Source organism: Bombyx mori, chromosome 21, assembly GCF_030269925.1.
Source record: "Bombyx mori chromosome 21, ASM3026992v2".
Classification (NCBI taxonomy): Eukaryota; Metazoa; Arthropoda; class Insecta; order Lepidoptera; family Bombycidae; genus Bombyx; species Bombyx mori.
The window spans coordinates 15,069,058-15,093,023 of record NC_085127.1 but is presented as its reverse complement, the minus strand read 5'-3'; the positions used below and the strand labels follow the sequence as shown (position 1 = coordinate 15,093,023).

The following is a 23,966-nucleotide window of genomic DNA, read 5'->3' as shown; positions in this document are numbered from 1 at the left end:
AACGTACAACTTCAAAACTAACTGAAGCTTTTGTAGCTTAAAGAACATAACAACAGCATAACGTATGAGGTCGATTCTGGTCGACTAAGAGCAGCGGGGACGAGCAGTTAACCAAAACTAGTCGCAGATTCACGAGCTTCTTCAACGTTATGTCCAGTTCCTTACAGTACACATCCGCAGTAATATCGGCATCATTTGGTAAGAATTGTATTGTATTATATTCATCACGGACGACACTAGATCACTAATACTGACCTTGACTTTTAGGGCTAAGTTTTCACTTGGAGTATTGCCTAGAAACCGAACCAGGGTCCAGCAACACAATGATTTTTAAAAATAAAAGATTTTTCACCGCAATACATATTCCATAATTACTCATATTTTTATCGTGTTTATATTGATGACGAAGATACAAATGTATTGATAGCAAAGCACTAATCAATAGACAAATTACCGAACTTTAAAAATAGAATTCCATATTTTATTTTTAATTTGAATTTACAATTTATTAGCAGTCATATAAAAATTACGTTTCAACGACAACTTCATATTATGGAAAGTCATGTGTCATATTTAATAAAACATAAATATTTGACAGAAGCCTGAATCTTGCCAACAACATTTCCAACATGAGTTTTGCATATACTATACAAGCTCCGAACAATAACATCTGGACCGTCCTTCTTCTGAGCAATTTCACCTCTCAAAGACCTAATATGAACAAACAAACACCCACTAAGATTTTCTCCTATGTCACAGTACTGAAAGAAATGAGGACAAGAGAAGAACACCGAAAGATAGTGGTAAGTCAAGCCTGTATAAAAGAAGCTATAATCACTAACTATGTATCTTAGCAAAGGACAACACCTTCCAATGTTATATGTTGAAAAGTCTTAAGTCGCGAAAATTCTATTAATAATTTCCAAGTACAACATATCGGAATATCCCGTGTCGTATTGTACAGGTCGACCAGTCGTATTTATCGTCACAACAGAAGCCGACTATAAAAAGATTCCCGGCCGACAAAGGCGCCCGTAAAGACAATTCGCACATCGCGGCATCGTGATAAACACGATCACGTCAAGAGACGTGACGTAAACGTAACGTAACAGGACAATTTGTAGTAAGTTTGTTAGCAAGTGTTACGTGGGTCGAGAGCCGGCCGTAATTACGTTTACTGTTTACGTAACGCTTACGTTACGGTTCGCGTTGTTTAGGCTAACTGCAAATATGTTTTGTTTGTTTCAAACTTGTCCGCCCGATCCGCTGACGTTATGTCGGCTTGTTTACTAACTTCACTGCCTTTTCCTTTTTTCACTTGGTTATAGTATTCGTTGGCAGGCAGACGGTATGTCTGTTAATAAGAGTCCGCGAGTGAGCATGAGTTAATATTAGCTTGAAAACTTAATTGCTTGAAAACAGCGGTTGGCATATTCATTAAACAGGAACACGCGATTGATTCGTGGCAGAAATACGCTGAACGATGATACCTTTCTGTGGGGGTCGATAGCTTAATTGATTCTAGTCGTAACAGGATCACTGTCAAGCGTTAGTGCTCTTTTTTTTCCTACCTAAGCTGATAGCCTTGAGAGGCTATATCAGCGTAACCTTAACTAGTAGGTGAGCTCACGGGGCTCAAACCTGACGACGTTGCTAATACGAACCCTAGCAAGAACCGTGCTTCGCAGAATCTACCGCCGTATCGGACACGCGCCCACTGAGAAGACCCGGCGAGAAATTCAGTGGGCTGTGTCTGAGGGTTAATTTACTCGTCGAGCCCTTCGTCGCTAGCGATGGGTTCGACGAGAACGATGACTGGAGCTTGAGGTACCTAAAAGCACCGTTAGTGGATCGAGAGGAATCCCGTTAGTGCTCCAGAAGGCGGTCGGTACATTGGTCAGTAGCCGCATTGTGCTCCAGTTGACGGCTGGGACAAGCGTTGTGCTAAAATTGAGTATATCGGTATATTAATGTATCCGATTATCCAATAGATAAGATCGTGGCGTTCCCTTTTTTATTTTTCATTACTTAGGTGGGTGGACGAGCTCACGGCCCACCTGGTGTTAAATGGTTACCGGAGCCCATAGACATCTACAACGTAAACGCCGCCATTGAGTTCTAAGGTCTCAGTATAGTTACGACGGCAGCCTGCCCTTCAAACCGAAACGCATTACTGCTTCACGGCAGAAATAGGCAGGGCGGTGGTACCTACCCGTGCGGACTCACAAAACGTCCTACCATCAGGATAAAATATTATTATAACAGAACCAAATATTAGTAGAATCCGATAATAACTTAAAACCATTAGTGCTGGGAAGTCGCCCGATCAACTAAACCAACAAAAAAATCAAACTATAATCATGTAACAGCTTACCACGAAATATCATTAATCGTGGAATCGCGTTAAAGCCGGTGCGTCTGCGTCCACGAGCCGGTGCGGCGACGCTGCGGTCGTCGGACAACAACACCGCTAGTGGATTAATGTGTTTACAAACTGTTAAATGTTCGGCTGGACGTAATTAACAGGCTGGGGGAAAATTAATCACTGTTTATTGTAAATTATTTATACACTACTTTTTCAATATGAAAAAAAGTGCAACGAAAAAAACATTCGAAATTTGACAAACTTCAAATCATGACTCCATGAAAGTTTTTATTTTTTGCCTATTATATTACTTACTAGCTGACCCAGCAGACTTTGTAGTGCCTCAATCGATAAATAAAAGACCCAAACTTTTGTATAAAATAAACTTATAACCTTCTCTGGACTTCCACAAGTGATTCAAGACCAAAATTAGCTAAATCGGTCCAGCCGTTCTCGAGTTTTAGCGAGACTAACGAACAGCAATTCATTTTTATATACATAGATAACTTGCAGGATTTTTCGGCATCTCCAAGACAGGTGGGTGAGCAGGGGCTTAGTCAGGAGGAGTGAGTGAATTTCCTGATAGTTGCCCAAGCGCCTCTGATGCAACCCTAACAGTTCAAGAGCAGCCACTTCGCGGAATGCATTCACCGAAAATCTGGCCAGAAACTAGGCGGGCTAATGTTAGGGCTTAGGTTTCACGTCAAACTTTTCGACAAGTACGGGTACCTAGTGCTATAGCTGTAGGCGTCTAGTAGCTGTATGATAGTTAGTGGATGTAATAGTGCTAGTTGTAGGTAGTATATCGACTAAATCTGTAAGGATTTGTGCAGGGTGTCGACAGTGACTACAATCAATAGCGGCCACAATTAGCGGATTATTTTCAAAGTACCAATCTGTCGTTGACAGCTATCCTGCCAAAAGAAGACAAAAGGTATTGAAGAGCGTTTGTCTGATCAGATTCAGAGTATGGGGTCAAGTTTGCCGAGTATAAACGCAGTGCGGTCGTGGAAACTTGCGGAACTAGGATGACACCCAAATAACTGATCTTTTATGTCCAGGGTATGGATCAGACGCTTGTAAAGCTTTCCTACAGACATGTAGAAACTAATCGGGCGATAGCTAGCTGCGTGGTCTTTACATATACTGGGCTTTTATATGCAAATAGCATCTATTTTTTCCACATCGCGGGAATGATTAAGTTGGTTATTGTGCGGCATTGAATGGTGTAGGTGCCAACATCACGATGACACGTTAGGTTATCATGTCGGAGCCGGGTGCCTTAAGAGGTTGTGAATCTTGGTTCAGGTTTCTGGCTCTGGTATACTGGCGATATTACATATCGCATTGTAGGGCCCCACATGAACTCAATTTGTTTCGTTGTCTACCTATAATAAGCCTGGATCGAAGCGTTAATGGTCTAAGTAGTTTTATAACATAATCTGGCAATTTAAGACAGTGAAGTAAGTCCCCGCAACATTTTGCTTTAATGATCTACGTATTTCAGAGAAGATGTGAGCCGTTACGATGTCTGAGCGGTATACTGTGTAGACGGGGTAGAGTTGGACTAAAAGACAGTGATGGTGATGACTTGTGACGAGCTAGGAGTTGGGAACGCGACCAAGTTGCATAACAACATATCGGTAGTCTGGGTCTAAACCTGACACTAACTCGATAGAACACACGTGTAGATTCACGTTTTTGGTAGTACCATATCAAGTATATCCGGTTGATGCGTGATATTAACCGAACAGCCGTCGATCGTAGCCAACGTCAAGATAATTATAGTCAATAATAGAACAACTTAATCTTTGATACAACTTGAACTGCAATCGTTTTCGTTCACCAAGTAGCGTAGGGAAATCCGTTAGTCGGCACCGCTTCGTGGCCACGTCACGTACAAGTCGCCTCGTTGTCACCTCGGAGCGTCACTGCACATTGAATGAATAATGCTTTTATATCCAAGACAATGATGTCAAATTTTAAACTTTTATAGAACTTTCGTAGTTCTTTTCGCTTTTCGCGTTCAGTGAGAGCGTTTGACTAAAGTTTTTTCAAAGTTTTGGACTGTTTATTTTTGTTATGATTTATAAGATTTATGCTTCTTTTGCTAACTTACTACAGTGATTTTTTTTATCTTTTTTCTGGCTATCATTAAAAATTTACTATTTAAGATAGAATTTATCTTCTTACCTTCAATTATTATGTTAAAATATTAAAATTGAAGATAAAGGTTTATTTAATGATTTCCCCTGAGATTGCTAACCGCCATCTATACTACAAGGGAGCCAGTTGACGGAAAAGTAAAGTGAATATCGTACCACAGAGAAAGGGTGATAAAAAGACACATACTACTTACCTTTGCAACGGGTTTGGAGCTGGAACAGTTGATCTTGAGAGCAAAGTCATATTAGCAGATCATGCTTCACCTTTATGTTCACTCGTAGTCGATCTTCTGAGACAAGTATGACTTCACTTGGTAGTCGCCTATATTTAAGTTTGCGAAATATGTACATAATATATCGACTGTAAAATAGTAATGTGGATATTTTTTTATTAGAGACATTTTAGATTTCGGTCTCAATTATCATCATAGATTCACGTTGTGATGTTAACAAGCCCCGATAACCATTGACACCAGACAAACAGCGAGACAGTTCGTACTATTATGCTAAGTAAATTGGAACAAAATTTTTGTAGAGTCAGACTTCCAGCACAGATCGCAATAGATGTGCTATCGCTTCATTTGGAATACAAAAACCATAAAATATTTATTTCAGTTTATTCTGGCTCTACATAAACTCAGAACAATATAAATTGAAACATATAAAAGCAATCAGTTAATGGAATCTTAAGCTTCGAAGATTAGATAAAAAGGAAAACATCGGCACACAGCATCCCGACACACATTGCCAATAAAAGCGGTATCGCTTTAGTATCGGACACAGCATAAATAACTTTAAAAATATACGGACCGGGTTTCATGGAAAACAGAGATATAATACTTAATACTGGAGGAGTTCAATTCGTTTTTTGTATACTAGTAACATATTAAAGCTTGGTGAGAATTTTTAATGTATAAAATCAGGAAGAGGTACCCCTAAGAACAAAGCGATTTAGGGATTGACAAACAAAACAATAGTTTCAAATTAGTCCTTAACAACGTCTATAGATTCGAATTTTATATTTAACTAATCAAACAATATTTTAAATGTCTTGTAGACTACATAGAGTCGTGCTCCTTTCCACTTTTTATGTTATTGATGGCTTATTTCTTTGTGAGGGATTTCGACCTCCCGGATCAAGGTCTGCGACATTTTTGATTTCAAAAAGTTTGGGTTATATTTTTAAGTAGTAAATTAATTTTACATTAGTAATGAGACTGTATTGCTATCTTTGACAAAAATGCTCTTGTAAAATTTTGCTTTCAATTTAATTATTCTGCACGCTTTCAAAATCAGAATTATTAGTGTAAATATGACTTATGTAGTTATCTCAACGCTTTTATATTTAATAGTGATGCTTCCAAATACATATGTACACATATATATGGTCCTGATAAGATTGCTATATATATGCCACTTTAGTAGGCTGCATTATGGCATGAATACTGAAGTCTCACAGTAAAAAATATGCTTGCGTTATGTGTCGCGCGATATGTAGACTTTCCCAAAGGAGCTAGTAATCCTATCCGTTTATGTCAAAAAAAAACTAAAAATCTTATTGAATGAATTCCCGAAAACACTTCTCTCGGAGACACAAAGCGTTGCTCTATCAGGAACGCAATAAATTGTAGAGACGCGTATACATGTAGAGTTACTCTATATAGAGTTTCGTCCTGGATTTTTTCTCACTGACGTTAGATATAATATATTGCATTGTTTATTATATTAATCCATTATTGCATTACCTTTTAAAAATTATAAATAGTGAGTGTTATTCTTTAAAATATTAAATGAGTAAATACGGAAAAGTAAATTAGTTAAAGGAAAATTCAATCAAGTGAACACTTATAGCGAATAATTTGTTGAATGAAATAGAAAACAGTTACAGGTAATCTGTTTTAATACTGAAAGTCAATTACATGCTTTAATGAGTAATAATACATTACAATTAATCTCGCGCACCGAATATCTTCTAGAAATTTCCTGGCGCCGATCGCCCATTATTCGTCAGCTCATGATACAGTAATCATCACGTAATGAATGAGATAGTAATGATTTTGATCGTGAGCACTTACTGACACTATTATTGAAATTAAGATTGTCGTTTAAAGAAAATACTGAAGGTGCCACCTCATACACATATCCTACCTCGATGTTCCGGCCCGGCTAAACTTATGTCTCCCGCGGGAGAGCACTCGGAGTTTTTTTAACTCTCATTACATTGCATATTTACACTCGACTCGCATCGCTACGATTCACTTGGAATAACTTTATGAAACTTATGACAAATTGTACGAAGAGAGCGTTGTTTAATTCTTTTTTGTTGAAAAATCTGTTGTATAATTTAGTTCATGATTTTACATAAATGTCAATATAAGCAGTGAGTTCAAAATGTTCAAATTACATTCACTTTTAAAGATATCCCTAAATATCTAAATTAAAAAAATGTCGCCCCTTTTCAAACAAAATTTTATGCGTTGCTTGAGCGTACAATGTTAGGGCCGCGGGTTCTATTCTGCTTATTATTGCCGCGAAGCTTTTATACCTTCGAGTTTGAAAGATAAGGCAGCCGTAATATAATACAACACAACTGTAACTTCGTCTTTTATTAACAAGAGTGTCAACATGCCCATTGTGATATTTATGGGCTACGATAATCACTAAACATCAGATAGGCCGTCAGTTACTTATATCTACATAATGTAAGAAACAACAGGAATTTCTGTGTGTTCGAAAAAAAAGCTTTTTTAGCTAATCAAACCCCAACTTACAATTATTCGCGCCAAGAAAGGAACACGCGTTATGATGGACATAGTTTTATTAGAATACTAGCGACCCGCCCTCGCTTCGCTTCGGAAACTATAATTTATTATTGATTTCTCCACTATTGCAAGGATGTTATTATACATATTTTATAAACCTTCCTCTTCAAACACTCTATTTATTAAAAAAAAGCCGCATAAAAATCTGTTGCGTAGTTTTAAAGATTTAAGCACAGGGACAGAAAGTGACTATGTAGTGATGAAATGTTTTATCTATTGGGCCCCGAAAGCACCAACATCCATAACGTAACAAACATAGCTCCAAGTTCTAAATAAAGTATAAATTGAAAACCTGAAGTTTGTAAGCCCTTCAAAGAGTTCTAATCGAGTTTTATCTTTTGTTCGAAATTAAAACTACAAAGAAATCGTTAAGCGTTCGTTCTCAACTCCTTTGTAGGACTTCAAAGGAGTCAGTTCAGGAGGTAGGTGCGACGATCAAAGTAATATATTAAAAATAATTGAAAGTAATTGATCCCCTTAAATAAAAAGAACGTGAGTGCTTTATTAATTCAACTGCATACAAGCTCCCGAACATGACTGCAATAGAATTTCAGAAGTGGAAGTGCTCACAGCGTACGGTTACTTGAATGTGTCATATCAATTTACTTAATCCTTCAGTAGGACGATGGATCTAAATCTATGCTTGTGGTAATTACTATGGGCTTTTTGATGCCCGTCCATAACTGAGCTTATGCTGCATGCTTCACTGAACAGCTAATGGAGTTCAGGAGATATTTTGAAATCACTAGGATTTTATAAATAAACTAGCTGTACCCGTCCGCTTCGCTGGGCATTTAAAATTAATATTATTATTTCTCACCCCACAAAGATTCTAATCATTAACGCCTCCGCAACTGATGTAGAGAATCCAACACTCATATAAATAGCCTATCCATTGAGTACATGTATTTTCTATATGGATACGAAGTTTCAAGTCAATCGGATGCATGGTTCAGTAGTTATAACGAAACATCGGTAAAAACCACTGTAGATTTATATATTAGTATGTAGATGTTGATGTCTATGGGCTCCAGTAACCACTTAACACCAGGTGGGCTGTGAGCTCGTCCACCCATCTAAGCAATAAATAAAAAAAAATACTTTTATTAGTTAGTAGAGGCTGACCGTAATATAGCATGATCTTCATCTCCCAGCTCCTAGACCGTATTGTTTGGCGCGTGCCCAGTGTTCGGAAACATTATTTACTGCGACTGAATCACGTTCACGTTTAAGTTTACGTTACGTTTTATGCATTGTTTGTTGAACGAGGAGAATCTTAATTGTGTAACGCAGCCGCGGTTGGGCTTTAAGAGCTGTTACTCAAAACACTGCGATTTTTCAATCTGTTTCAATTACTGTTATTCACGAAAGATCTGTACTGTCTTATAAAAAGTTATAGTTGAACAAGAAAAAAATAATCATGCGACTCCAGAGGTAAAGAAATATTTTTTTTATTATATCAAGCATGTTTAACTAGAGTTGTTTTTTTGAGACATACTTTAGATAAATTTTGAAAAATAAATAAAGTGCATTTTTTTTTTGTAGCTTAGATAGGTGGACGGATTAGAATGCTTTACGCTATGCAGCAGACACTTCTATGGGACCTAATATCGGAAGATTTGACCACGTCTCACCGATTACTGCGCTAAAGAAATTGTTGAGCTCACTGATAAGCCTGTTTACTCGCTCAGTATAAAACACTAAGCAAAGTAAACAAATACGCGTCACAAAAGTTCAAAAGCTTTTGATTAAAGGAAAATTAAAACAATCAAAAACTTCTTCAATTTTCTTTTCATCATAATAATATTTCGGCGCCTTCAAATAAGCGGCAGTAAAAAAGTCGTTATGATAATGCTCACGTGTGAAAAGAGCTTTACTGAAAAAGGTCAAGCTTTTACGAGCTTTCAACGAGAGCCAATCCACTACTCCGAGTACAATGTAAATACTTAGATAGTGCCTGACACTAAATTAGGCGATAAAATAAAAAGTTAATTTCGTAGCAGGGCTTGTATGTATAAGATTTAGAACTGGGTGACAGCATTGCAGCAGATTGCAAGAGCCGTTCCTGCTGGGTAGCTGCTATCTTCGATATAGTTTTTTTTTTTATTGCTTAGGTGGGTGGACGATTTCATGGCCCATCTGGTGGTAGGTGGTTAGCGGAGCCCATAGACATCTACAACGTAAATGTCACCACCTACCTTGAGATCGAAGTTCTAGAGTTTCAGTTTTTACAGTACAATGACTGCCCCACCTTCCAAACTGGTGGTGGTACTTACACGTGCAGATTCACAAGATAACCAGTATGATGACCTCATAATCGTTTATTTTTTCTCAGATGGGTCACGAGCTCACGTCCTAGTCTGCGTTAAGTGGTTACCAAGTTTTTGCCACGAAGCAATAATGCGTTCTGATTTGCATAGTGAGACAGCCATATACCAAACAATTGAGACTTAGACCACATATCCCAAGGTGGGTGGTGACTTACACGTTAGTAATAATGTCTATGGGCACAGAGACCATATAACACTGGACGGATCTTCTAATTGTTCACTGCTTTACCCAATAAACAAATACAAATTATGTTTTTGGTGGATTTTATAACAGGACGCTATTATTGCATCACAGAATTTATTCCTAATTCACGATTCCAATGCCGGTATAGTTTCATCACTTGAAATTTTACAACGACTTCATGTCATATTTTTTTATCGCTTTTAGACAACTTCTATAAATTTCTTCTCAGAAATAATAAGGTCCATAGTATACTCTCATCATATAATGAAATAGTCTTTAATAAAAGTTTTCAGTTCGAACTATTAAGGTCTAGACTCAGCATGTAGAGATCACAGTTCATTCCCTACTACAATATAAAAGTTGAAATGAGACTAGTTTTAAGACAAAAAATACAATCTACTGCAAGCAAATATTATATCTGTCAGCGATTTTGCGATATTACAATATTACAATGTAAGTTATAACTCACAAGCCGTTAATTTCAATATCAAATTAAATACGCCAGGTCTTTGTGGGCTAAAATACCGTATCCACGTCTTAATAAGCTAAGCATGATCATCCTTGATAGATGTTGATAGATTGCTGTACATGCCAGTAACTGGCTTACATACCAGAACTTAATTTTGTACATGTTAATTTTAAGCTTGAATGTTTTGTGTGTATTGCTGTTGGTATGTCTCAATAAATAAATAAATAGTTCAAAACGCATCGATACTAACATACTTGAAATCTAATTTATCCATGAATAAGTTCCAATGTTGGACCACGCATTAGTCTGCTCAGAAACGTCAATAAACAGTTAAATTCGCTAATTTCTCGCAATAACACTGCAGCCTAATTATCTCTTCGCACCCTAAGCAAACAAAGCATCATGAATGTCTCATTATAGAAACGCGATATGATCAGATCCGTCGCACACTCGTCGAAGTGATCCAAACAGTGCAAATACAATATTTACACTCGTTCTGATTATTTGTCCTGTTTGCCGATCACGATTTGTGCCAGCCGATATTTCTTGTGTATCGATGTTGATAGGTATTTTATTAGCTTACACTGGCGGCCGACGAAAATGAACGATGCTGTTTACGCCTTTTTTTTTAACGAAGAAGGGAAAACTAACTTGTCCTATATAACTAACGGGAATAGCAATACCATAACGACAATTATGCGTCTTAGGAAGCGGGTGAGATCTATCGCTTAACTACCTTGAAATAGCTGCTAATACTCTATCTTTCGATGAGAACCTTTGGGCTGTTTTTTTTTTGTGGTATATTTTAAAGATACAAGGGTAGCAGAGTAAATATGTCGTAGATAATGATTAATATAACATTAGGGCTTTACCTACACAGACCTTACCTTTGCCGTTTAGTATACAGAACATTATAGTCACTTTTTAATAAATAATAAATATTTCTATCAATCCAAATATCCATCTATGGTATCAATGTAACTCTGCTGGCGCAGTGATAATTTTTCAATTCCTTCTTGAAGAGGTCAGGTGCATTGGAGTCAACAAACTCTTTAAAAACTTTTTGTACTGCATCTTGGGTATTGAATTCAATCCCCGTCAAAAGCTGCCCAAACTTTGGAAAAAGTAGAGGCTTATTGATGCAAGGTCTGTTGAGTACGGTGGACGACGCAAAACTTCCAACTCAAGCTTTTGTAGCTAAGCGACCGGTGTGCCGTATGAGGTTGAGCGTAACGTGTAGGAGAAACGGAACACAGAATTAACCATGGCTACCAGAAACTAGCAAGCTTCTCCATCATTTTGTCCAGTGTCTTATAGTACACATACACAGTAATGCTGGTACTATTTTGTAAGAAGCTCTGATGAATTATATCGGCACTAGACCATCAAACAGAGACTAACATTTTTTGAGCTAAGTTTTTGCTTGAATATAGCCTAGGTGCTGAACTAAGGTCGAACCAACACGATGACCGCTTAGGCTTATCAAAAACTAGTTGTACCCGTCCGCTTAGTTGGGCCTTTAAAATTAACATTATTATTTCTCACCCCCACAAAGATTCTCATTATTAACGCCCCCGCAACTGGTGTAGGGAGTCCAACACTCATATAAATATTAGCCTATCCATTAAGTACATGTATTTTCTACATGGATACCAAATTTCATGTCAATCGGATGTACGGTTCAGTAGCTATAACGGAACATCCGTAAAAACCACTGTAGATTTATATATTAGGGTAGATAATCTATTTTTCATCGCAATTGACAGTGTGGCTTAAAATCCCTTCGATTCTGTGTCTGTTAAGCAACGCAAGGCATATTATGTGACTGTTCAGTTCATGCGGCACACACTAACTAAGTTTATTTCGCGAACAAAATTTACATGTCGGAAGCGTTCGAACCAACAACGAGTCGTAGGTTCGTTTTTATAGTGCTCACTCCATGCACGTCATTAATGTTGTGTATGAGCCGTCATTTCTAAAATAAAATGATTTGAATATAAATTTTGTTGCCAGCCACACATAAATTACGTTTTAAATTGGCAGTATTGTGAAATAGCAACTTCACGGGTTAAGACCTATTATAATAGGTATAAAAACATTGTTGTCATTGTTTTTTATGCGATAAAAGGCTGTTTTAACTACAATCAAATACATACAGGGTAAGCGCCGTGATGTGACCTGAAATAATAATAGTTTAAAAGGTCATTATCACATATCGAGGTGTTGAATAGTCTATACGAAGCCGCGACGATGACCGTACAAATCCAGGATTGCCAGTCTAGACCTATCAAGCTGCAGCGGGGTGTCCGACAGGGAGATGTTATATCTCTGAAACTGTTCACTGCTGCACTTGAAGATGTCTTCAAGACGCTGGACTGGAAAACATGTGGAATCAACGTCAACGGAGAGTACATGTCACACCTTCGATTTGCCGATGACATAGTCTTAATGTCGGAATCGCTGGAGGACCTCAGTCGTACGCTCAACGATCTCAGTGCTGCTTCCCGATGCGTGGGACTGCAGATGAACCTTGACAAGACGAAAGTCATGTTCAATGATGAAATCGTCCCGGGCCAAGTTACCATCTCGAATGCAGTCATTGAACAGGTAAAAGACTTTGTCTACCTCGGTCAGGCTATCCAGCTTGACTGGGGTAGTTTCATACAGAGATTGAGAGACGCATACGACTGGGTTGGACGGCATTTGGGAAATTCCGTGCAATCCTCACCTCGCAAATTCCTCAATGCCTGAAGGCAAAAGTCTTTAACCAGTGCGTTCTCCCCGCGATGACCTACGGCACGGAAACCTGGACACTGATGGCAGGGCTAGCCCATAAGTTAAGAGTCGCACAGCGGGCGATGGAGAGAGCTATGCTCGGTATTTCTCTAAACGACAAAATCCGGAACGAAGAAATTCGACGGAGAACTAAAGTCGACGACATAGCTCTCAAAATTAGCAGGCTGAAGTGGCAATGGGCCGGTCACATCTGTCGAGCCAGCGACGCCAGGTGGGGGAGGAAAGTCCTCGAATGGAGGTCACAGATAGGTACCAGGAGCGTGGGGCGTCCTCCAACCAGGTGGACTGACGACTTAGTGCGCACGGCGGGAAGTCGTTGGATGCGGAAGGCGGAGGATCGCATTATGTGGAAGGCATTGGGGAAGGCCTATGTCCAGTAGTGGGCAGATAAAGGCTGATGATGATGATGAAAAGGTCATTGTCCCTTACTACAACTAACATGGTTCCACTGAATACAACTGATGACGGAGCTGCCACTTAGCCAGCCATGACGCCGTCATATCAATATTAAAGCCATTGTACGAACATACAAATTGATGGCGATGCTAACCTTCTAAACGCTACACAAACTATACAGAGATATCAATGGGAAGTAAATCAATATATTAGATTTTGAAACAGTCAAATGTATGTTTCTGTTTGAAGAGTGGGCAGTCGTTATAGATTTCGACTTTCATATATGAAACTAAGCATTCACGTCGTGATGTCTTTGGAGTGCGGTAACCGTTCGGGGCGTAGACACCATTCATCTATCAAAAGCAATAACAAATTTCTCCCCGTCGTATAAATACATATTTATTTCGCGGATGCTTTTGATCTACCCCACACGTAAACGCACCCCTGACTAAGTTTTATCCGAAACACAAATACGGCGAAGAGTGTATTTCAAGTGCCAGAATAAGGAGGGTGTTGTTTGTAGCGATCCCTTAGTGAAGGGTGCAAAGGGTTGTGGAGATGATAGATAGATTAATTTATTTTTTGCATTTGGAGTGTGAGTCGACGTTAGGGCTCCAGTAGCTGCTGAGGAGACTCAAGTTTGTTTGCTTAGACGTGAATATTCATTATTATTTTTATTATTTTAAAAAATACGAGCAATTAATACACGCCCGGTTTTCACTAATGCGCGTGGTAGCTGACGTATACCCAGAAAAACCATAAAAAACCAAAAAAATATTTGTGTCACTCACATTAAGGACTCGTGAAGTCTAGCGATTATTTTAATAAATTCATTTATTGACTAAGACAGCAACCCACGTGGTCCCTGTGACGGTAAGTGATCGCCGTTACTCATGGACATAAGCAGTGTGAGAGGTACAGCGAGGCTCATACTTACTACGGAGAGCTCTTCTTGAATCTCGTTTGAAGAATAACACTTCATTTCTTGTTCCTTTTGCTTTTATGTTTTTTTTTTTTTATGATTGAAGGATTACTGGTGGCCCGGAGGCCTTTCCAGTTTCACCAGGACAGGTGGGCGAGCAAAGGCTCAGCCAGGAGGGGTGGGATTTGCTAACAGCTGCCCGAGCGCCTCCAAAGGAGACCTAACAACTCAAGAGTAGCTGCTTCGCGAATGAATCTACTACCGGATCGGAATCGCGACCAGCTGAGAAGATCCGGCGAGAAACTCAGCGAGCTGATTCATGGGTTAGGTTGCACGGCGAACTCTTTGTCGAGTTCGACGAGTACGGTTACCGAGGTCCCTAAGCCTGCTCCTAGAGCTGAAGGCGTCTAGTGCAAAGGTTATTGGATCTGATGGATCCGTAAGGACGTGTCTAGGGCGTCGACGGTGACTGGCTCCTGCATGATCAGGATTCGGGGAGTAGTCAGCGGCGGCTACGATAAGGCGATTATCATGACGCATAGCCTTATCGAAGTACCGTTCCGACGCTGACTTCATGTATTTCTGTATAGATTCGAGGCCCAGGTCGTCGTGTAGGTCAACGTTCCTCACGAACCACGGAGCTCCGACGGCTAACCTGCAAAAGCGGGATTGTAGAGATTGAAGGGTGTCTATGTGTGTGCGGGCCGCGTGAGCGAACACCACACTCGCGTAAGTCATGACGGGCCTTATGCAAGTTTTGTAAAGTGTCACCTTGTTCCGAAGGGACATTTTACTCCGCTTACAGATCATGGGGTAGAGTCTACCGAGAATAAACGCGGCACGGTCACGGACTGATTTTATATGCGGGCGGAATGTCATCGATGCATCCAGGGTAACGCCCAGGTACTTGACCTTTCTGGCCCAGGGTATGTATTGACTAAAGAGAGTAATCGGGGGTGTGAGATTCCTCCGCCTAATACGGGAGGAAATCCGTGTGGAGCTTCCCCTCTGAAATAGCACCGCAGTACTTTTCGCTGGGTTGATGTCTATGCGCCATTTTCGGAACCACTGTCCTAGGGCTAGGGCTGCGCTCTGAAGCTTCTTCGCGATTAGGGACTTGTTTCTACTGGAATAGTAAACAGTCGTGTCGTCGGCGAATAAAGCTAAATGGGTCGGCGGCGACCGGGGAATATCGTTAACGAATAAGCTAAATAGGAGGGGTGAAAGGACAGAGCCTTGCGGGACTCCAGCTGTGAGAGGTCGTGGGGAGGAGCGGGTTCCCTCGACTCGATATCGAAAAGAGCGGTTCGACAAGAAGTCCCGTATGATGAGCACGAGACTATCCGGCACACCCATGTTGAATAGTTTGAAAATCAAACCGTTGTGCCAGACTTTGTCGAACGCTTTTGCGACGTCGAAGAAGAGAGCTCCCGTGTATAACGGTTTTGGTCGATTAAGCCCCACAAGAATGTGCTCCGTGAGGCGGTGCACCTGTTGAACGCATGAGTGATTTGTACGGAATCCGAATTGTTCATCGATGAGAATTCCCTTGGATGAGACGAAGTCTCTGAGGCGTTTGTAGAGCAGACGCTCATACAGTTTGCCTAGAGACATGAGGAGGCTAATCGGGCGGTAGCTCGTCGGATGATTTTTTGGTTTACCGGGTTTATGTATGCCGATAACGTCCGCTTCTTTCCACACCGCGGGAAAGATACAGTTCGCCATAGCGGCATTGAAAATAGATGCCAACATCACGATGAGTTGGACGGGTAGAAGTTTAATAACGCGGTTGGATATACCGTCGGAACCGGGAGCCTTGCGAGGACGTAGGTCTTTGATCAAGTCTTTAACTTCCAGCGGGGTGACGGGTGGTAACGCATCCGAGGGTGGCAAGGAGACTCTGCGTTCTACCTCACTGTCTACTAATTCTACATGAACAGGGTCCACGGATTGAGTGCTGGGCGTGCACTGGGTTTGCAATGTATCGGCCAGCAACTCTGCTTTTTCGTCATCATCAAACGCCGCGAGTCGGCCTGAGGGGCCTACGAGGGGGGGCATAGTTACTACCGTATCCGATTTGAGAGTACGAGCTAAGCGGTAGTAAGATCTTTGGGAGGGCGCGAGTCCTTCTAAGAAATCAGACCATCTGGCATCTCGGACTTCGGCGATGCGAGACTTTACGTCGCGTTGTAGGGCACGCATTCGAATACGATTTTCCGCGGTAGGATACCTGTCGTAGGCGCGTATCGAGGCGTTCTTAGCTCTAAGGAGTTCCCTAATATCATCGGACAATTTGAAGCGGTGAAGGAAGTCCTCCGCTACAACTTGTTTCGATGATCTATCTAATGTTGAGGTGATGTGTGACGTTAAGATGTCTATGGCTTCAGCGGTATCCTGAGGAGACGGTGTAGAGTCCGGGTTAAACGGGAGCGATGGTGGATCAGATTCAGCCAGGCTGATGCCCAGCGTGTGCCAATCTACCACAGTCCTCGTGACGGGAACGGAGTCGGGAGCGCGACCGAGCTTCATAACGACGGGACGGTGGTCTGAATCTAACTCTGAAACTACTTCGATCGAGTGTAAGCTCAGAGTTACGTTTTTTAATAACGCTATGTCGAGTATATCCGGGCGATGCGCGATATTTAGCGGGTAGTGAGTCGGTGTTAGCGGAGCGACGATATCGAAGGCGAGATCATCGACTAACGCGTCAAGCCTGCCATTCGGGGTTGTGGTGTGTGAGTTCCACCTGATGTGTTTACAATTTAGGTCGCCCGCCAGAATGACAGAGCTCCCCATGCCGAGCAGCGCCTCGATATCACTGCTTAGAACGATCTTATCCGGTGGAAGATAAACGGACGCGATAACGATCGGCGCGTGTCCCGTCAGTGAGATTCGGCACACTGATGCTTCGATATTAGCGAGCGCGGGAGGATCGAGCGGGATGCTTTTATGTGTCAGGCATCTGATTGTAATGAAATTGTATCAAGTTGTACACTTTTTACAATGGGTATTTGGTTTCAACAGCCGCGTTTAATTCAGAGTTTTACTGGTGGTAGGACCTGGTGAGTCCGCACGGGTAGGTACCACCGCCCTGCCTATTTCTGCCGTGAAGTAGTAATGCGTTTCGGTTTGAAGGGTGGGGCAGCCGTTGTGACTATACTGAGACCTTAGAACTATATCTCAAGGTGTGTGGCGCATTTACGTTGTAGGTGTCTATGGGCTCCAGTAACCACTTAACACCAGGTGGGCTGTGAGCTCGTCCACACATCTAAGCAATAAAAAAAAATAAAAAAAGAGTTTTATGAAGATAGCTTTATTTTTGAGAAAAGCAAATGTAACAATATGTAACAACTACTAAAAATGCAATAGATTCTTGTAAAGTGCTTGAGACATCTAGTAAGCGCGCAAATACACTTGGAGTTATTATTTAATAAGAGCCTCAAACGTGTTTTGTGTTTGTAGGGTGTGCCTGCACAATATTTTGACCTATCATCCGCGGACAATGAATAATGTTTTTCACTGCTCAGACACGGCACTACCTTTAGTCAACATCCATTACTGAGAACCTATAAAGGTCAGGTGCGAAGGTCGCTAAACAAGCAAATTGTTAAGATGACATTCTGAAAAATACGATTGCGGATAAAAAGGTACCTTCGTAAACTTTCGCTTTTATGCGTTTATTTGAGGTCTTCCTGTTACTCTCATTCCATTCGTGTGATAGCCTCGACATATATCCGTACTGTAGTTTGATTTGGCATCTAGTTTTGACTGATTTAAATAAAAGTACTTACACTACTTGATACTATACTTTTATTGCCGACAGATGTTGAAGCATCCATACTTGATTCCTCGGCTCTGACCATTCATCATCAGGTGAGCTGATTGAAGGGTATTAAATAATATAATTTGAAGAAGGCCGAGGCATACGTGCCCTTAACCGAAGCTCTCCGTGTTGTTTATTTAGGGCACTGGTCGTGCGAAGTGTTGTGGGTTGGTGTGGGTTGATTAAAGCGCCTGTTCATTTCTACTGCTTAGCTGTTAACCCAATCCAGTGGATACCACATCCTAGGGCACACGACAACTTCGAAGCTGTCCGTGGACTTCGAGAGGCGAAATGAAGAAAAGAAAAGGGTACCATTCCTTTTGCGTATTTATTTATTTATTTATTTATTACACTTCATGTAAAATTTACATTGGCGGACTTAATGCCTAAGGCATTCTCTACCAGTCAACCAAAGGTAGTGCAGAGTAAATAGTGGTAGGTGCAATGAAATTTATATTAGGTAACAAATACATACAAAAAAAGTATATCTACATATATACAAAATCACATATACATATACATATACATACACATACATACATACATACATACATACATACATATTATATACAAACATACATACATATAATAGTTTATACAGTATTAAAAGGAATATATTAATAAATTTCCTTAACAAATAATTTCATCAAGTTCATGACGATTCCGCTAACTTTTCCAACAGCATTCGCCGAACCCTTAACTTGAACGTGCAGCGGTTAGTAATAGTCCTGATCTCGAGATATTTAGTCATTGATATCAATTTTTTTTCTTTACCGATGATGTTTAGACTTGTCAGTTCTGATTTGTGGAGTTGCATAGAAGTGTTCGATACAATTGATATTGATAACACTTAACACAGGGTAGTTCGTGATCTCGTTAAATCATAATTATTATTTTTTACTATACTGAGATCTTAGAACTTATATCTCAAGGTGGGTGGCGCATTTACGTTGTAGATGTCTATGAGCTCCAGTAACCACTTAACACCAGGTGAACTGTGAGCTCGGCCACCCATCTAAGCAATAAAAAAACCCATCTAAAATATTATATAGAAATTTAAGGAAAATCTAGAATAAAAACTCAGATATTCCTATTTTTTAGATTTTATCGAGATTTTATAGGTATCGAGACCTAGTAGCCAAGTCTTATATCGTCTTCTTATAAGTGTAAGTAATAAAAGTGATATAAGGCAAAATGAGATGAATTTAATTAATTAGAGACTTTAATCAGATGAAATTCAATGAAACGAGGTGGGATAGGATGAAATAAAGTCTCATTAAAAGGTGGTTATTTACTGAAACTTTTTAGTGAGCTTTTTGGAAGAGCCCCAGAAGCTACGTTCAGCGGATTTGTTTCATTATCCTAGATCTGTGCACTTTTACAGATGCTATAAAGTTAATAAGCCACCGATGTTACCAATTTAACCCTGAGGAAATATTAAATAAACAAGTAAAATAATTCAGACAACTTCACTCTTCTTTTTCCCGCCAAAAATTCCCTCAGATAGTCTCGTTCAGTAGGCTGGCTACAAGTGCGAAGGAAACAAACAAATCGAGTTCGACCTTTAAAGGGTAATGAAAACTATGATCGATAGCTATTGACAACCAGAAATTTAAGATTAATTAGTTTCACTTCTTCACACTAAATGCCTTAATTAAGTAAAAAATCGTGGAAAAGGGCACCCTTATATAGTTAAAATATATTTTCTACCTATTTTAGGTTTAAGCACATAGCAAACAGACTTATTCATCAGGCCAAGGTTTGCGCAAATTAGGTATTAATGTATCAGTGCTGTTATAAATGCTAAGTGACACATATTATGAAGTCACTGCTCTGGTGGTCACATACCTGGTGTTAAATGGTCATTTGAACCCATAGAATAGTACAACGTGAATATCGTCACCAGCCCTGACACATGAGGTCGGAGTTCCAACGGCGTTGATAACGGCCACTTCAAATCACATTGCGATAGACGGCGCTACCTACTTATGCTCATGAGTAATCATGTAAATTTATATATTCAGATGATAATAATGACGATAGCATAATCATTGCGCTTTTTTATTAAGAATGATAGGAGGTATTTCCAGTTTCACCAGGACAGGTGGGCGAGCATGGGCTCAGCCAGGAGTGGAGGGATTTGCTAACAGCTGCCCGAACGCCTCCAATGGAGACCTAAAAACTCAACTGACAACTCAGCTGACGTTTAGGTTAGGTTGCACGTCGAAATTTTTGCTGAGTACAACGAATACGGTTACTGGGGTCCCTAAGCCTGCTCCTAGTGCCTGATGGATCCGTAAAGACGTGCCTAGGGCATCGACGGTGACTTGCTCCTGCGTGATCAGGATACGGGGAGTAGTCAGCGGCGGCACAGATAAGGTGATTATCATGACGCATAGCCTAATCGAAGTATCGTTCTAACGCCGATTTCTTGTGTTTCCGGATTAATTAGAGGCCAAAGTTGTCGTGTAGGTCAACGCTTTTGACGTACCGCAGAGCTCCGATAGTTAACTTGAAAAAGCGGGATTGTAGGATTGGAGGGTGTCTATGTGTGTGTCAGCCGCGTAAGTCATGACGGGGCTTATGCAAGTTTTGTAAAGTGCCACCTTGTTCCGAAGGGACATTTTACCCCGCTTACATATCATGGGGTAGAGTCTGTCGAGAATAAACGCGGTACTGTCGCGGACTGATTTTATATACGGGTGGAATGTCATTGATGCATCCAGAGTGACTCCCAGGTACTTGACCTTCCTGGCCCAGGGTATTGGTTGGCTAAAGAGCGCAATCGAGGGTATAAATAACTGAGCTATATAGAGCTTATTGTTAAAACGACGCCTCTCGTCAACTACTAGACTCATAAACGACATTAAACATTTTAAACGTCATCTAACAATCTAATCAATAGTTATTTATTCTGACTAACTCATCAATTTATCAACGCAGAGCCTAAGCCTTTTGAGGTACAAACTTGAAAACTTTGAGGGTTGGCGTTTTTTATATTATGAGTATAAAAAAACTTCACCATAAAGAATATGGAAGTAATTTAAAAAAAATATATATGAGATATTACTTTAAAGCTTCTCATATAAAGAAAAAAAATGTTTGAATAATACTTATGCTATGTAATTATTTTATTGACTAAAATTAAATGTTCTTTCTGCTCTGTATCAGTTTATTCACATGCAGTCGAGTCAAAATAACAATAACACTGTTATTGTTATTTGAATCATTTCAATATTAGTGCACGACGTTCCAGACATGTTGACAATAAGGATATCGATTGAAAGGACAAAGTTTGTCATTGGGCTTGCCCTGTAAACAAACAAATCCGGGCAATGGAGCAGTATGAACGCTGCCCGGATGACCAGATTGCCCGGATTGCCGGCCGTTATCCGGATAAAGCCTTGCCCTCTTGGTAAAAAAAATTATGTTGACTCTTGATTTTACATTGTGATATTAAGGTATCGCTACATATTTTTTTGAAATAGGAAATAAAAAGGCGACCTTGTGATCATTCATTTTTAAGGGGTTATCGCAGCCCATAGGCACCTCGAACTAAATACGAGGTCAAAACCTCAATGCCATTATAATACTATGCTACTCATCAAACTAGACTGAAGAATAACATTACGGTATAAATAAGTAGATTGCATGTATCCTTAATATTATATGGAGAGAAATAATTTTACAAAGAATATATTTAACAAAGCAATAAATTAATAAACGGAAGCAACATTGAACGTTCTTCTATATTGTTCCGTCACTGCTGAGGATCGCGACCATATGTGACGTTCTTCCACTGTGTTTGATCATGGGTGACATGAACCGCACGGTACAGACTACCACCAAGTGCTTCTCTTGCTAGATCTGACCATCTGGCTGGTGTTCTGCCCATGGCGCGCTTGCCCTCTATGCGATCCCTAATTATGAGCTTCGCTAATTCATGTCTGGGAGACCGCATGATGTGTCCGAAGAAGCTCATAACACGATTCCGGCAGATGAAAGAGAGCCTTTTTCGGATGCTTAGCTCGCTTAGAATAGACTCGTTAGTTCTCATGGCATTGACCGTACTTGTTGAGTAAAACAAATCGTCTTACTTTGTAGCTTTTACTAATATTACTTTAGTAGAAAGAGGTCACTAATCTCAAAAAAACCCTACAGCGTGTTGCAAAATCATGAAATCGAAAACGTCATCCTACGTTTAAGTCCAAGAGTATTGTTGAATGATTTTTGGAGCAAAAAGAATAATTAGTGCATTGTACACGTAATAGGTTATATGATGGTAATTCCCAATTTGTGTAAAAAATATTATGCAATTTTTCCCTTTTGTATTAGATTGGCTGACGAGCCAATGGTCCACTAAAGTAGTTACAGGAATACCGTACAAACTGGTATTAGAATACTCTAATCCAAAGGAATGGAAACACGAGCTATTAAATAACATTCCTAAAAACAATTATGAAATTTTGAAAAAGCCAAAACCTAAACCAATACCAACGATACATCACATTTCCAAATGACTTATTAAAACCTCGAACTAACAACGAAGTACTGAAGTTTAAAATCCAATAACTCAGTCTCCAAACTCTACTCTGCTAGTTCACCAGAGCACGCCCGGGTAAAATGAGCCGGATAAATCTATCCGCGCACTCGGAGCGTCGTGTGTCGTAAACCGATTACCCGGTGCAACATCAATTGAAACTGTTTTTTTTTTAGCTTCTGCGACAAAAGAATTTATGGCGAAAGGATCTTTAACATGGTTACGTTACATTTGGCTGTTGTGCTATCAAAATAAATTTATTAGAGCTATAATTAAAATTACACTGTAGCCTTACAGCCTTGTGTTTTTATTGTCATTGTATTATTTCTAATGTTTAGAATACTTTACAGTTTTTGTGGTCACAGACGACTGATGATTTAGCCGCCGATGAGACTAAACCATAAAAAAGTTTTATTAAGTGCACATACAGCTGGCGAAGACCGAATAAAATTTTAGTTGAGCCGACCATCTACAGGATCTGCTAGCTGCTACTGAGAGGTAGTTCTGCTCAACTTCAATAGTAAATGTATATAAGCTGGATGCAATTCGGCTTTCTTTATCCTTCTTCCCTAATTTTGCATTTTATTTGTGATCAGGTCCAATTGCATATTTGCGGTAGTGGGTTCTGCTGCAAACCTTGCCAGTATATCTCGGATATTAATACGGTGCTGATGGCCTCTTTTTACAATTGACCATTGTATGGTAGACGATCTACTCATTAATTCACACAGGAATTTTGAAGACTTAACCAATCGAACAATCTTCTCTTATTCTCATGATATACTGCCCCTCCCGAATCCATTCTTCTACCGGCCTCTTATTAGTAAAATATAAAAAGTAACAAAGTTAACAGCATACTGAAAATAAAACTCCCGATGTATCCATATTCACACCAAAAAAGGAATATTTTCTGTTATTCCTTATAAGACTATGAGCAAACACATAGAATACCCCTTCAGATTTGTAATGACAGATGGTGTCGAAAGACGCTTCGAGCGGACACAAAAATAACTTTACTCCAAGTAAATAATACATCAAAAGGGCTAAGTGATTGATGCGGAGTAGAAGGGTGGGGAATCATTAATCTTTTCGGCACTCCCTGGACGCGGTAATGTTGTGAAATACTACCTAGTATTGACAGATAGCATTTTAAA

The 23,966-nt window shown here is 39.9% G+C and overlaps 1 non-coding gene and 1 pseudogene across 1 annotated transcript; one reads left to right on the top strand and one right to left on the bottom strand.

Moving 5' to 3' along the window:
- The first annotated feature begins 629 nt into the window (after nt 1-629).
- On the top strand, nt 630-22,792 carry LOC134200917 (uncharacterized; annotated as a pseudogene).
- Nucleotides 2,885-2,998, bottom strand: Mir3210 (microRNA mir-3210). The gene has a single exon (NR_107494.1). It is a non-coding gene; the product is annotated as a microRNA mir-3210 (primary transcript).
- Nucleotides 22,793-23,966: the final 1,174 nt, after the last annotated feature.